Here is a 16505-nt window from a genome sequence, read left to right on the forward strand (position 1 = left end):
TGGCCAGTACAGCTCGGCAGGGTGTGCAGGCTTTGGGGACCATGTTTATAGGAATGTGAAGGAATGAGAGGCCAGAGAATGGTCCTTGGCCGCTCTGGAAACTGTCCCCTGAAGACAAGGAAGAGAGCTGTCCCTGGCTTGGCTCCTGCCCTGAGTAACTGTTGATTCACAGTTCTCTCCAAGGGGACGTGGGCCTGTCCTAACACCGCCTTAGGGGCTTGGCTCCAGCTGGCCCTGGGGTCTGCAGGTCACCACCTGGGCCCTGTGCCTGGCTTTGAATTTCCTAACATCCAGAGTGCCCTGGGAGTACAGTGTCCAGCCCGTTGTGTGCAGTAAACGTGGTGTTCCTAACCTGGAGCTGGGCAGAAGAGGAAGGACAGAGTCCCCCTGCTGACCCTCGGGACTCTGTGTCCTGAAGTTCAAGTCTGAGTCACCCTGCTGTGGGCCCAGCCCTGCCTGCACTGACAGATGGCACCAGCAGGGGGCGCAGTGCTCTGCCGCCACAGTTCTCTGTCCCCACCTCAGTGCAGTCAGCCCTGGACGCCCCCACCACTTGCCCACAATAGCACACAGAGCTACGGGCCTTCCCAGTCCCCACCCCTGGCCCTTGGTCACTCTCACCTGCTGCCTCAGCCACAGGTGGCCTGGCAGGGCCTCCCTGAAGCTCCCTCCAGCCAGCCAGGGCCCAGGACCGAGGGCGGAGGGCTGCCTCCAATTGAAGCCCTCTAGGTTGGAAGGCCAGGCAGCAGCACCCAGAGCTGAAGCCTGAGGCTTGGTGTTTGCACTCCAGGCACTGGCCCTGCGGTCCCACCACTTCCAGAAGGTGGGAAAGAAGCCGGAGCTCACGCTGGTCTGGGAGCCTGAGGACATGGAGCAGGAGCCAGCACAGCAGGTCAGAACCCCTCTGTGTCCCAGCTCCCCAAGTCCTGATGACCCCTCTCCTGCCTCCTGCGGTGCCCCTCATTCCCTCATCTGTGTCCCCTGGGCTCCCCCAGCACTGCAGCCTCCCGGTGGGGTTCAGGGCCTGCAGGCCCTCCTGGCTTACCCAGACCCCTCTTGAAGGTCCTGCTTTCTGGCACCACCTTCCCTTCCTTGGGGGCAACCACAGTGGAGAGAGAGGCGGGGCTCTGCCTGTCCCTCTAATGCAGCAGGGCTGCTGGCCTTCTGGGGTCCTTTTAAGAACCTGATAAAAGCTATGAATTTACAAGCAAGAAATTGTCTGGAACCGTTTTCACCAACAATGTGCCCTGAAGGTGGACCCGGGCCCCCAGGTTGTGTTTCATAAGCCTTGGGAGTGCTCAGGATGCATCTGACTCCCCAGCTCTGCCCTGACCCAGAGCGTTCTTCCTGGAGGGGACCCCCATTACAGACAGGCAAGCAGAGGCTTCCAGAGGCCAAAGGAGGGGCCTAGGGTCCTGCTGCAGGGATGGAGGCGGAGCTGAGCCTCAACATCAGGCCCTGCCGTCCTTGTCCCCTCACGGCCGGGCTCTGCACAGGTCATCACCATCTTCAGCCTGGTGGAGGTAGTCCTGCAGGCAGAGTCCACAGCCCTCAAGTACAGCGCCATCCTGAAGCGGCCAGACACCCACGGCCACCTGGGCCCTGAGAAGGAGGAGGAGGAGGAGGAGGAGTCTGATGGTGAGCCCGAGGACTCAAGCACCAGCTGAGCTCTGCCAGCCGCCTGCCCCACCTGCCTGTCCTGCCACACTGGCTTTAGGAACAGGACCTATTGACACAGAGGGGGATTTTTAATTTGGTTTTTAACAACTCAGGGGTTTGTTTTTACTTTTATTTAATTTTTACAGCTCAACTTTTAAACAAACTGCAGGGGAGAGGGTGGGGCTGGAAGGAAGGCTGAGGCCTGGTCAGCAGTGACCCCAGCAGAGCGGGCCCCAGTCCTCCTGGGAGGCCGGCCCCCCTTTTTTCTGGGCCCTGCTGCCCTCCTCTGCCCAGGAAATGGGGGGTTTCTGCAAATCAGTGTCACAGAATAAAATCAAGTGTGGAGTGCCATCTGGTGTGTGGGGCACCTCTGGGAAGCCTGGGCAGTGGAATGCCCCTTGCACCCAGGGCAAGGGACCCAGCTCAGGCTCCACCCCTCGCTGCTGAGCCAATGTCACCGCCCTGAACCTTCCCATCAGTTCCAGCACGATTCAGAGTCGGCTGCCTGGCAGATTGATGCCGGAGTCTCATTCTGCCTGATTAAAAATGTAATTAGTATGCAGGACTGAGAGCGCCCCCGTCACCCTGACGCATGTGACTGTGTCCAACCCTGCCCCCGCTTCCTCCTGCACCAGCTCTGCAGGGCCTGGTGGGGGTCATGGGTCCTGCAACACCGTCTCCCCGCAGTTCCTCAAGCAGCACTCTGTGAGGCCCTGTGCCCGGCTCTGGTGTGAGTTGGTGCCCTGGCAGCGCTAAGGGAGACTGGACAGAGAAGCTGGCCTGGGCCCGGTGGAGGGGAGGAGGGCCCTCAAGTGGGTTCCCAACCAGGAGGGGAAACCGGCTCCTGGTGACACAGCCTGGCCCCATTGCCCACCCAGTGTCCCGAGTACCCACGGATCCCACCTGCCTCGGGTCCCGGGCAGAGCTGGCCGGCCACTGGGCAGTCCCTTCCCCAGCCAGCCCGACCCCAGCCTGCACTCCTTCCCCCTCCGTGGGGGAAGCTCCGTGGCTTGGCTTCCCCGAGAGCTGCCAGAAACTAGGATGAAAGCCGCGGTGAGCACAGCCTCTGCTCCCCCGCACCATTTCCTGGGGTGTCTGGATTAACAAGCTCATTTGATCTGGTTACAGTGAATTTTCTTCAAAGAAACACTCAATCGGGTCCCTTGTCAGAGTGCCTCGCAGCGCCTGAACGACGGTGACTGGGCACGGCTGCCTTTGTTCTGCCACTGTCAGATGGGGCTGGCTGTGGGAGGCGACCAAAGACGTCCCCGCCCCTGCCCTCGGAGCTTTTCCCTCCTCCAGGGCTCAGCCACCTCAGGCGGCCTTCAGTCTGTGCGTCCTGCCACCCCCGAGATGTCCCAGAGGCCACGGTCACCCCATCTGTTCCTGCCCCCAGAACCTTCTCCTGGAGCCAAGTATCTGCAGGGACAGACAAGCGAGCATCTGGGGGTTTGGTGCTGGGGTGTAGAAGGCTGTGGGGTGCTGCCCTGCCCCAGGCAGCCTGACTGTGACAGCCCCAAATAGGAGACATCCCAGCCCCTTCCCCTCCCCTCTACACTGCCCACCCTCTGAGGAGCAGTGGCCAAGTTCCTCTCTGAACCTCTCAGGCCAGGCTGGCCCTGTCCCCCAGGGCCTCCCATGAAGCCTGGGAGCTATTCCCTCACAGGCAGCACAGACCTGGACGGACACCTGTCCCTGTGCCCCAGCGCCCCCAGGCCCCAGTGAGGAGTAGCCGGGGGGTGAACAAGGGGGTTCCTGCTGCCTGGACTTGTTTGGGAAGCAGATGCTGGGCTCAAAGGTTCTTCAGACAACCTCACCTTCCCTGCTGGCCCCAGAGCATGGCAGGTCCCTGGAGCCGTGGAGGCCATGGCAGCCCTAGCCCAGCCCACCCCACCCCATCTGGGGAAGTGGAAACCGTATCCACGAGGGTCAGTTCAGGTCTCTGCCTACAGTGACCTGGCAGTTTTGTGCCCAACTAGGGCCTGGGTCAGGCCCAGGCTGCCCCCACACCCTACCCAGAGCTCAGAGAAGACGGCCCAGCCTTCTCCCCACGTCAGTCATGCTGAGCCCCGCGTCTGCGTTCACTCCTTTAAGGAACGTGGTTGGCTCAATCCGGTGCCGCACCTTCACAGGATGGCTCTCCATGGGTCCACTGGGGGCCCAACCTCTTATATGGCCCCTCGCTAAAAGGACTCAACAAAAAGAGTGACCAGGCACCGACCCTCGTTTGCAGGAGGACTTGGCCATTCCCTGAGCTGTCCCACAGCACCTGCCGGCCAGGGCCCAGGGCACAGAGCGAGACTCTGTCTTTTCCTCAAGGAGACACCATGGGGGAGGGAAGGAGAGGTAGACACCACCAACCTCATCCCATGACCAGGGGCTGGCGACGCTCAGAGGCCTGTGAGTGTGTTCTCCACCCTGAAGGGTCAGTGCCGGCTCCCTGGACCCAGGGGAAGATGACGCAGGCGGTGGCCCAGCCTGGGGAAGGAACTGAAGCCACCCTCCTGGAGAGAAACTGACGCCTCCCCAGTTCCTGTTAGGTAGGACCTCAGGAAAGAACTGGGATCAGGCATCCTGGGGTGGCGGCCTTTTGGCCCCTGAGGAGGATGTCAGGCCGCAGAAGGGAGGGGATGGGCATGAAGCTTGGGAAGGGGGCGCCAGAGGAGGCAAGGCCTGTGCAGAGGCAGCACCGGAGGCCACTGCAGTGACTCCACCACCCAGCAGTGCCGCCATGAGTCAGGAAGTGGGAGGCCAGGCAGGAGGGGCTGTGATGGCCCAGGTGCCAGGAGAAAGGGCTGAGGGGACAGTGCAGGCGTCCAGAGAGGCCTCGCGGGGACAGGCTGAGAAAGTCACAGGTGGGGATGGGTTTTCTCTAGAGTTGTGTGTGGCCTGAGGACAGTGCAGCAAGGAGGGCCCGTGGTGAGCGCATGCAGCCGAAGCGACAGCTTGGACTCCTTTGTGGGACAAGAGCCTCTCAAGGCCACTGCGGGGTGTTCAGAGAACAAGGCCTGTGAGGATCTGCTGTGCCTGCAGCTGGTCAGTAGAACACTGGGTGTGCAGGGCCAGGGTGGGAAGGAGGAGAGCCGCATGGACGAAGGAGCCGGGCCTGCCCAGCAGTGCCTTTTGGGAGGGCAGGCAGGATGGGATGTGCAGCTGTGACCTGCCCGGCATAGAACTCCTTCCGGCCGGGGAGAGGAGGTCCCTTTTAGCCAGAATGGACCAGGAGGTCCCAGAAAGACCTGGGAGTAAGTGGATTGAGTTGGGCCTTAGAAGGAGAGCCGGGAACAGGCCAGGGGAGTTGGAGCCTGGCCAGGTATGGAGAGAGCAGGGTGCACTTGCTGCACCTGTGAGAGGAGCCAGGGGTGGCCCTGGTGGCCTGGGCCCACTTAGCTGGCTGCAAGTCATTACTACAGGCTCTGGATGGAGAGTGCAGAGTAGCACGCTCCTGCTGTCACTCCCTTCTCCAAGTCCACAAAGAGGCAAGAAAGGGAGGATTTTAAACCCAATCCATACTGCATGGCGGGTGAGAGCAGAGGAGCAAACAGCACTTTTGGATCCTGGAAAGCAGAGGATGAGTGAGTGTCCCAGGCATCACTGACCTGAGAAAGGCGACTCCAAAGCCAGCAGCAGCAACAGCTGGAACTGCCCTAGCCTACACCACAGGACCCCCAGCTCTGGGACTGAGCAGCACCGGGGACCTCTGGGCTGGGGTGGAGAGGGATGGCTGGAATCACGTTGCAAACAATATATTCAGTAGGCAGGCAGCTCCCTAGATTCCACCATGGTCTGCAGAGGCCAACACCTGTCCTGACATCTTACCTACCGGCGGGCCCTGGAGAGCCATCTCCTACAGAGGCAAAACGAAGGGTCTCTGGGCCAGGACCAGGCCTGTTCAAGGGGATGTGTGGCTAAGTGCATAAGGGGTGCTGAGACTAGCCCTCGTGTCCAGGCAGTCCCCAGGGCATGGGTAGCCAGGCCCTCCCCTTCCAGACCAGAAATGAGAAGACTCCATCTAATCTCATTGCATGACCAGCGACTGGTGAAGCTGTCAGTTCTCTCTCCATCCCAGCAGGAGACAACCTGACCTCAGAGATCCCTCAACCCAGGGACCCAGCCAGGCCACCCTCCAGAGCATCTCAGTCTGCAAGCCCCTTGGTATACTTGGAGCTTCCAGTCACCCCGCTCATGCCTATCCATGCACAGCCAGGGATTGCCCTTCATGGAGGAAAACTTCCTGAAACAAACAAGAAACAAGCTCCGTGGGGAACACAGACCGTGGAGGAAAAAGAAAGCTGTAGAAAAAGATAGTGGACACCTTCATGGAGGTGCGAGAGCCATCGTGAAAGGAGAGGAGGTTCTAAAAAGTTCCTAGAGAGCAAAATAAGGGCCCTTGGGGGCACAATGATTGCCACCATGGAGACACATTTCGGTGCCACTGGAGTAAAAACACTGCAGACGGGTGAGCTCTCAACAGATAAATGTCCCTCACCTTCTTTCTCAGGAAAGATGGGCAGAAATGAGGGCAGAAGCCACAGAGAGGAAACCGTGGTGACAGGACCCAGGGTCCTCCAAGCTGCAGTGGAGCAAGTGCTCAGGACAGTGGCGAGGGAGCAGTTCAGCCCCAGGGTGGTGCCTGGCAGCCCGTCTCAGGACGTCCCGCCCAGGGCAGCAGTACAGCAGCATGGATAGAAAGCCGAATTCCCCAGAAGAGCCTGAGAGAACACTGAAGTACTTGGCATAGAGCCTCGGGTTGGATTCGTAGTACGTACAGAATGATCCGCATGTGAAGATAAGACGATTATTGGCTTCAGAGAAAACAGCAGTGCAAGCAAGAAAAGGTAGCTAGTCCCAGTTTACGATCTGGCAATAGCGTTTACACAGTCGTCACGATAGAAATGCCGAGTCAGGATCTAGTTTACTGTAGAACTCTATCAGGAGGACTGGAAGATAGGGAATGCAGTTGGTGAAATGGAAGCTAAATGCTCTTTTTCCTCAGTGGGAAGGTGTGGCTTGAAGATGATTATAAACTCTCTGCCTCTTGAATCTTGCCAGGCTCCGGGGATGCTAAGCTAATAATGTGGCAGAAGGGACACTGCTAGTTGCAGGCCCAGGCCTTCAAGACTAGCAGCTTCCCCGTCTCTGGAAACCCACCTGCCCTTCTGTGAGGAAGCCCAAGCAGCTCTGGAGAAGCCCTTGTGGAGGGGCTGCTCTCAGCCCACAGCCGGCACCAGATGGGCAGCCATGCAGACCCCCAGCCTGCAAGCCAGGCCCGCTGAGGCCTCAGAGTACACACAGGCAGTCCCATCAGCCCTGCCCAGATGGCAGTTTTGTGATCAAAATATAGACAATAGACTATCATTGTTTAAGGTTGTTTGGGGGTAGTTTGTCACACAACAATAGATAGTAGAACATTAGTAGACTCTGTGTGTGTGTGTGTGTGTGTGGCATATATATATAGCATATATATATAGCTTAAAATTCAGACATGAAGAAGTATCTTATTTAGCAACAGTGGTAAATATTAAAATAAAAAACCAAGAGAGGGGAAAGTGGTTGCCTCGGAGATGGGAAAATGTGAGGAGGGAGACAGGGAACTGCTGTTTGTTTTGTTTTAACCTCGTAGATCGGTTTGATACTTTAAACTACATTCACTTATAATTTGGACAAAAGTAAAAACTGAAGTTGAAAAAAAATGTATTCATGCTTCGCACAGGAATGATCCACAATTGGATTCCAAGGCTTTTACATTCAGCATAAGGTGTATGAAACAGTCCACTATTCTAGCAACAGATAAAATTCCTACTGACACGCAACCTCAGGTTCCCACTCGGTTAGAAGGCTGCGTATGGTCTTCTACTTAAAGCCTCAAGTAACAGTCATGGCAGTGACAAATCCTCATTGCCTCCATGGAACCTCTAGGCTCATGTGTGAGCCCAGGCTGGGCTGGGGTCCCTGGGAGCCCAGGGTGAGTGGCCAGTCCCTGGGCAACTCCGTGAGCCAGGAGCAGCTGTGTCACCTGCACGGTCGATGGGTCTCCTGCAGAAGAGTGTGCCCCAGTCCTTGCTGGGCACAGACGTAAGAGGTGTTCATGGGTCGAAATCACAGATGTCAAGGGCTGATAGGAGTCAGAGTGGGGACTGGGAGGGCGGAGGCAGGTTAAAGATTTGAGAGGGGCTGCTGTCTCCGCAGCTGCATCACACTGCTCTGCTGTCCCCTCCACGTTCCCCCACTGCGGCCTCCCCTGGGGTCTTGTGGAAGTAACTGAAGGCCCCTCAACCTGGCTCATCATCAGAGCAGACTGTTGATTAGCTGCGGGCAAATATGAAGAGGCGATTTCCTGTCACAGAAAGGCTGTGGTGTCTTTCTGAAGCTACGGAGCTGACGCAGGCTGAGCAGGCTGACCTTCCGCTGGAACTGCACAGGCATAGCCACGCGAAACTGCGCCGGTTTGCCCAGGAGACGCGGACAAGGGCCCAGTAGAACGCAGACAAGGATGGGGCTGCCCATCTTCAGGCCTCTCACAGCCCCTCTGCTGAAGATGCAGAAGCACAGCCCTCCACAGAGGAACGCCCACCCGAGACTCAGGGCGTCTGTGACAGGGATCCAGACACACGACTGTTTTTACTTCAGCAAAAGACTGAGCCAGCAGAGCTGTGTATTGGAAGCAAAGCCTCAAAGCACGATGAACACCTGTAGAGGAGCAGGCAACCCAGTTGCAGATTTGAAGAGGCATGTGGAATTCCTTGTGGCAGAGAAAGAAAGATTAAGGAAAGAAAGTGTAAACAGGTAAAGGCTGAAAAGGCCAGACTTCTAAAAGGTCCAGTAGAAAAGGAGCTGAATGTGGGTGCTGATTTTGTAGAAAAGTCAGTTACGGAGCGTGCCTCTGCATTCGGAAACCGCTACACCCTCTTCAGCCTTGCAGAGGTTTGCAGCAGATGCCAGGAAAGTCAAGTACGTTCCAGTACCCCATCTTCTCCCTCGGATTTTCCATCTCCAGAGCGTCCCCTTACAGAGCTCTCTCAGGATATTCTGAAAGGATTTATGAGTAATTAAAATGGAAGGCCATAGAAGAAGGGAGAAGAGGAAATAGTACTAAATAATACAGTTAATGCAGCAACAAACAATGAAAAGGGAAAGCCACAGGCAAGGGTAATGCTGGAAATGCCTCATCATCTGGCGTACTGTGGGAGAAGAGGCATTGCCAGGACATGGGGAACAGTCACTGTGAAGCGTGTCGCATATCGGATTCACTGACTTGAGCTAATGATGCCGACGTGGCAGACACTAAACTCATGGAGGGTCAGTTTCTCCTGATACCAACCAAATGGCTTCCTGGAAGATTTTTTTCAAGCAGCAATTATTTTTCTTATCGTCAGGGTTAAAATGTTTAAAAGTATGTTATGTGTAATTAATCCATAATGCCATAAATGATCATGCAAAACCTAAATATTAAAATGACGGCCTGAGGGGCTGCTTCGTATTTGAAACATACTTTGTCTCAGGCATTGATGTATGCATTTTGTTAATGATGTTGTGTTTAAGGTGTGTAAGACACTCCTTTCTAGATGAAACCGGATGTGCCACACTGTGCACTACTCGTAACAATGATAACCTCAAGACTATCAGGAGAAAAGTTTAAATTTCCGTGTTATGAAGAAACCAAATTATTAGTTATGCTTCTTAACACCAGTTACCAGTTTACATAATTAATAAGGGTGCATTTTAAGTTCTAACTCTGTTTATTGCATAATGCATCATTTGAAAATACCAAGGAAGTCTGTTCTTTGTTTTTAATGATCCGCGAGTGGAAGGAATGCTAGTTGGCAGTATTTGATTGTAAGAAATCAATAAAGTAATTGTATTTTTTAAAAAAAGATCTGATCCCTGGTGGAGGCAACAGGACGCGATGACTTTCACATTCAAGAAGGTTCTGGAGAGCGATGCCTTTCACATTCAAGAAGGTTCTGGAGACGAGAGGTGATTCTTAGAATGATGAGCTTCAATTTGCACGTGCCTGAGTTTAGGTTCTGAATTTAAAACCTTATTGTAAGATCATCTCTTCGTACCTTCTCTCTTTTTAAGGGTTTTTATAGTTTGGTGGCAGTTTGTTGTTTTGTTTTGTTTTTAATATTTAGAAAGTCACTTTAGGAGAAACATCCATTTAAATAATTTATTTTACTTCAGAACGTTGTTTTTCTCAACCAGGCTCATGAACTGTGTTGTGTTCTTTAACATTCACAAATTGTGTATTGCTTGGTTCTGGAAACCAGTTAGCCAAATAATTGAGACCCCACTAGAAATTGAAGTGCAAAATAGAACAGGAAAGCAAAACTCTCCATTAGTGTATTCAGCTTAACAGGTTTTCAACCTACCAGTCGTCCTCCTGGTTCTTATGATACAAGATCAAGGTTAAACCACTGAATACAGTTACAGTGTCCTTGACTTCATAAGCTTTCCTTTCCACGCATCCATATAGATGCCCGAAGCACCGTTCAGGGCAGAATTTAGTCTTGTCCCACACGCTCAAAGGACAACCATGATCTAGGACTTGGCTGAACCACACACCTACCAGGTGCCCCTGCCTGTGCTGCCATCCTTGGGCCAAGGGGAGGCCTGGCCCTTGCCACTTCAGCAGGGGTGAAGGGTCAGTCCACTTGGGGCTCAGGGTGCCTGTCTGAGCGCCCCCTCCCTGAACCCGCTCCTGTGCCTGCAGCTTCCTGCAGGCTGAGGCCCCAGTGCCCTGCTTGTGCTGCTGAGGGAGGCTCCATGGCCTGTTGAGAGGCCTCCCCAGGAAGCCCGTGGGGAGGAGGTTGGGGTGTCTCCTGCCTTGGGGGTGGGACAGTCCCTTCTTGTTCCCACCCCAGGTACCTGACCCAAGTTCTTCTGTGTGTGAGGAATGCCTGGATGTCCCTCCCTGGTAGGTGGGATGGGACAGAGGGAGGTCCTGCCTACACAGCCCTTAATTAGGAATTTAAGAGATTTGTGCTCTAGGAAGGAACTGCTTCCGCTACCATTTGGCCCACTGTGTGGTGTGCAGACCCTCAGATCGGAAACAGGTTTCAAAGATGTTCAGGACTTGTCTCGTGTTCATGAAGGTCAGGGTTCACCTCTTCGCCCCTGGTCCCCATGCTAACTCTGCAGCAGACCCTGCACTAATTAAGTCCCCACAACAGCCCTGAGCCCCAGGCTCTGTGAAAGTTGTCAGAATCAAAATGGAGCCACTTTTGTCCAAGCCTAAGAGCAACAACAAAATAATGTAGCCGGGAGGTTGTGAAGGAGGCCCCACCCGCACACCAGCCTGTGATCAGAGCCCTTCCGAAGCCTCTGGGAAGGGCTCTGAGGCGCAGACGCCTGAAACAAGACCTTTTTCCAGAACTTCTCAGGACTTTGCAGCTCGCTACATGAGTCAAAAGGACGGCTAGCCGGATGCACAAGAACACTTGCTTGATACGCTGTGTCCACTTGTAAATTGATGTCCGCTCCTGGGATAAGCCTCTGGAACCAGTGTTCTCTTCCTTTCAAAACAACCATGTAGCCAAATGTGGTGGCAAGTGCCTGTAATCCCAGCTACTCAGGAGGCTGAGGCATGAGAATCGCCTGAACCCAGGAGGTGGAGGTTGCAGTGAGCCAAGATCGCACCACTACACTCTAACCTGGGCAATAGAGCAACTAAAAAAAAAAAAAAAAATGAGCATGCACTGCTCCTTTGGCCTTTCAAAGCCCTCCTTGCTTCCCCTCTGATGCGCCCCTAGTTTACTAAGGCTGGGGCTCCACATGCAGTGCTGCTGCTTGTTCCCAATTATACTCCACAGTTTTGGGGAGCCTCCCTCTGTTTCTTGAGGTTGGCAGGACTATCATTCTTCTTGTTCGTAGATGAGGGAATTAAGGCTTGGAGAGGTTCCGTTTTGAAGGACACTCAGTAAGTGGTGGAGAGAGAATTTCAGCTCAGACCCAAAGGCTATTTAATTTACTTCTTTTAAATCCGTGCTTCTTAGCGCTCAGCTAATCACCTATCACCTTGACAGCTTTTTGCCACAGCCACATTACTGCCTGTGGTATTACTGAATATTTTTCTCTACATAAGCTCAGATTTTCCTTAAATCTATTAGAAAAGAAAACTTGTAACTGAAAAATGGGGGACCACCATCTCTTACCGTAAACACAAGCCACTGTGTATTCCACACACACCAAACGCAATGTCCTTACAGCCTCCTTAGGTGCTTTGAGTCTAAAACATAATTTGTCTTGTTAAAGGGGAGATGGCAAAGTTAGGGTGGCAGTGAAGACATTATAGAACCAACTGAGATTCTCTCCTTGACATTATCAGAAGGGTTGGAAGAGAATCAAAAAATAACCAGCTGGGCACAGTGGCTCATGCCGTAATCCCAGCAGTTTGGGAAGCCAAGGTGGGCAGATCGCTTGAGCCCAAAAGTTTGAAACTAGCCTAAGCAACATAGCAAGATCTCGTCTCTACAAAAAATACCAGCTCCACAGGAGGCTGAGGCAGGAGGATGACTTGAGCCCGGGAGGCCGAGGTTGCAGTGAACTGAGATCACACCACTGCACTCCAGTCTGGATGACAAAGCTAGATCCTGTCTAAAAAATAACTTTCTCATTGTGAAGTTTAATGCTATTTAATGTCTTGTCTGATGGCAGCTAAAACATGCCCCATACCACCTAATCTGGAGTATCACACTTTGGAAATAAGTGTGTGTCACATTTTGGAAAATGCTGATTGCAGTGAAAGTGGGAAATGTGGCTGGAACCCATGCATCTAATCTGGATCACATTGCATAGTGTTCATTCCTTTTTCCTTCTTTGTTTTTAAGATATGTCAAACATGATGAATAGTGCATAAAACAGAAAGGTATGGCCTGAAGAATAATTACAGAATTGAACACCAAAGTAACCGCCACCCAGATCAAGAAATTGTGGCCAGGGTTCCCCCACACCGCCCCATACCTTTCCCATTGAAAACACTATTCTTTCTTACCACTGAATGTTTTTTTCTTTTTAAAGATAGGATCTCACTGTGTTGCCCAAGCTGGTCTTAAACTCCTGGGCTCAAGCGATCCTCCGGCCTCTTAAAGTGCTGGGATTACAGGTGTGAGCCACTACACCCACCCACCATGAATTTTTGGATACTCATTTTATTTTCATAGTTTTTTTTTTTTTTTTTTTTTTTTTGAGACAGAGTCTTGCTCTGTCACCCAGACTGGAGTGCAGTGGCACGATCTTGGCTTACTGCAGCCTCCACCTCCCAGGTTCAAGTGATTCTTCTGCCTCAGCCTCCAGAATAGCTAGGATTACAGGCACATGCCATCACACCCAGCTAATTTTTGTAGTTTTAGTAAAGATGGGCCATGTTGGCCAGGCTGGTCTCAAACTCCTGACCTCAGGTGATCTGCCCGCCTCAGCCTAGTTGCTGGGATTACAGGCATGAGCTACTGCACCCGGCCTCTTTTCATAGTTTTATCCCCCATATAGTTTAGGTTCGCCCCATTTGAACTTCATGTATGTGTAAGATATGTTCTATCCTATGTGTTCCTTTGTGATTTGCATCTTTTGTTCAACTTTTGTTTTTGAGATTTATTTAATCTGTTGTGTTACAAAATCCTGGTCATTTCCATTGCTATATAATATTCCAGTTATGAAACTCTTGACACTTTTTCTGCTGTTGATGAGCCTTTGGGTTTTTCAATGTCTGGCTATTTCAACAATACCACTTTGCACACGCTGGTGCTTACATCCTGGGACACGTGTGCCAAGTTTCTACAGGACACTTTCCCAGGATGGAATTGTTGCAGCCTGGTGTGTGCACATCTTGACGTCCTGAATGATGCTTTTGAGTCTGGTGTTTGGGGTGCCTATTCCTCCACCTCCCTATGGGTGGATTTTTAGGTCTTTGCCAATCTGGAGTCTGTGATACCTCCCCCACCCCACCCCTGTGATTTATTCCACATTGATTGGACGCCTTTTCGCATATTTACTTCTGAACTCAGCCTGAGGTTACCAGATCCTCTGGTTGAGGCTCCACCTCTGGGTGTGCCCCGGGCTGCTGGAGAACAGACTCCCTGGAGCTCCATCTATCTGTGCAAGGGAACAGGGGTCAAACTCAAGTGTACAAGCCGCTCTGGAAGATGCAGCCCAGGCCTGGCTGGCCCAGGGCACTGGTCCCTCCCCCGGCTTCCTCCTCCAGGAAGAGGTGTGCACACACACAGGCACGTACACGTGGGCAAGGCTGGCCCAGCCCAGGCTGCAATCATGACAAAGACCAGGCTCCACTTAATGTTGTCACCACCTGCCCCACCCTTTCCCACAGCACTAGAACTCTGGGCCCCGGCTCCTGCCAGCCCTACCTGTCTGGGCTATGGTTGGTGAGAAACAAGGAGGTGCCAGGGCCGCCAGACCACCCTACCTGCCTACTTTCTGCTGTGTCCAGGACTCATGGCAGCAGGAGGCCAAACCCACACTGTGGCCTGGGCTGCGTGCTTTGAGCTTCACCTCCCTTCAGCACCACAACAGGGTCTGGCTATAGATGGCTCCCAGGAAATACAGAAAAAATGGGTGAATGAACGAGTGACAGGGTGTCTCATTCCACACAAGACACAGTGAGTGGGAGCGGGGGTGGCTCCTGGCTGCAGGATGCACACTGCCCTCACCCAGATGGCATCTGCCCCCAACACCCCACTCTTCCCTGGGGGACACTGGGGCCCACCCTGAGCTGCCTTTCTCAGGACCCCAGGTCAGGCAAGCCACACCCTACCACTCCCTTCAGCCAGTGTGGCTTCAGGTCACCAAGCCGGGGGCAGGGCCAAGGTGGCAACGAGGGGAGAGGCCGGGACACAGTCCTCCCCGATTTCAACTCTGATCTCAGTGTCCATCCAGTCCAGCTCCTCCAGGTGCTGACCCAGGACATGCCTGATGTCTTCACCAGCTGCTGCACCTGCAGAGTTGGGTCGGGGAGCCAGGGTCAGCCCAGCAGCCTTTCACTCTGGTGCATCACTCCTGGCACGAAGAGTGCCCCATCTTTAGGCACCACTTACAAAGCCCAGAGCTTGGTTCTGAGCACCAAGAGGAAACCCTGGAGATGGGGATCCAGGCCCTGCACCCCCGACAATAAGCTCATAGGCTAGAAGAGGAAACTGCCACAGTAACCACCCTGGACATCCCTTAAGGCCACGCCTCCCGAGCAAGGCTGAGAAGGCTGGTCCAGGGGCTTCGTGGGGTGGGTCACCTTCCGCTGACAGACCAGGTAGGCTTCCTGGAGGAGGAGGCCTGCGGAGGAGCAACCTGGAGCCACAGAATGGGCTGAGCCCTTAGCAAGGCCTGGTGCTACTGGCTGCAGGGGCATGTGTGGGGCTCCCTATGCTAGGACCGTGGCCTCGGGAGGAATCCACCCTCTCAGCTCAGCATCAGCCTCCCAACCCTAAACCAGGCCAGCCCACCTTGGCAGCTGAGAAGTGTTCGTGTACAAAGAGGGCACCAAGTGCCACGCCAAAGTGGTGGTTGGCCCGGCACGGGCAGACCTCGGCCAGCTCCTGCGGCTTGTGGCTTCCCTCTATCTCCCGTGCCAGCTTGCGCAGCGCTTCACGGAATGGCGGGGACAGGTGCTTACTCAGGACCACCACCACACGCCACACTAGGTAGTTGTGCAGGATCCTGGGGCCAGGTGAAGCCGGTGGATGTCCAGACAGATGTGCATATGGGCCACCAAGAACACTACCCCCACGTGTGGCCCCCAGCCTGTGGCTGGACCCAGGACCCAGACAACCCCACAAAGAAGGGACAAGAGGTCATCCCAGACAATGCAGAGCGGCGGGGAGAGCCAGGATGTCAACCCAGGGCTTGGATTCCTATTCCAGTGCTCAACAGCTGCCTCCCTCAGTGTGGCTACCGGACACAGGTGGAGGTGGAAATCAAAGCCCACCCAGCAGACAGGTCCTGGAGGCTGGTGGACAGGGGCTGGCCGATCTGCAGCCATCCCTATGGGGTGCGGAGTGGATGAGCTGGGTCACCTGCTACACTTAGTCTGTCGCCAGCACTAGCACCTCCTCTTCCTCCGAGAACCAGTAAAACTCCTGGCACGGGTCGATGCTGGCATCCACGTTGGCCGCCAGGAAGCGAGCGGCGCGCGAAGGCCTTGTGCTAGGGGCAGCCCTTGGGACAGGTGCCGCCGCCCGCCGCGATCGACCCAGGTACTTGAGCGCCAGCAAAGCCCCCAGGATGGCGCAGAGGCCGGCGGCGAACACCAGCCCCGACAGCTGGCTCACTTCGCGCGGGTTCCAGCGCGGCAGCCCGGCCCGGGCCCCGGTGGCGCTGCTTCCTGAGAGAAGCCTGAGAGGCAGAGAGGCTCCGCGCACGCCCCCAGTGCCTCAGTGACTCAAGTACTTGACCTCCTGGAACTCGTCGTAGTGCGCCCTCAGGGAATACCGGGACTCCAAGGCGCCGAGGCCGCCGCGGTGCAGCCCTGGGCCACCTGGGCTACGGGATGCGCGCGGCCGCCGGCCTCCTCGTGGGCCTCCGCATGGCCCCGTGACGCAGCTGCGAGAGAAACAGAGTCAAGCTCAGGAGGCGCAGCAGCCCGACGGAGCTCCCGGGCACCACGAGGAGGGACGCAGGTCTGGGTGCAGAGGCCTCAGCTGCGGACCTCATTCACTGCAGAAACCAGGGACGAGGAGGGCTCGGCGGGGCCACGACCCCCGCAAGCACAATGGAGTCTTCTCCCCTGTCCCCTCCTGCACACATGTGTCAGTCCCTAGGTCGGGAGGGAAGCGGGAAGGGCCGGGCACGGGGCCTGGCACGTAGTGGGCCTTCATTGAAAGGCCGTCCCTCTTCCCTTCGCC

At 54.7% G+C, this 16505-nt stretch overlaps 1 pseudogene; it reads left to right on the forward strand.

The window, feature by feature from the left end:
- Nucleotides 1-13: 13 nt before the first annotated feature.
- Nucleotides 14-9150, forward strand: LOC105474009 (nuclear receptor-binding factor 2 pseudogene; annotated as a pseudogene).
- The last annotated feature ends 7355 nt before the right edge of the window (nt 9151-16505 follow it).

Source organism: Macaca nemestrina, chromosome 11 (assembly GCF_043159975.1).
Source record: "Macaca nemestrina isolate mMacNem1 chromosome 11, mMacNem.hap1, whole genome shotgun sequence".
In the NCBI taxonomy this organism is placed as follows: Eukaryota; Metazoa; Chordata; class Mammalia; order Primates; family Cercopithecidae; genus Macaca; species Macaca nemestrina.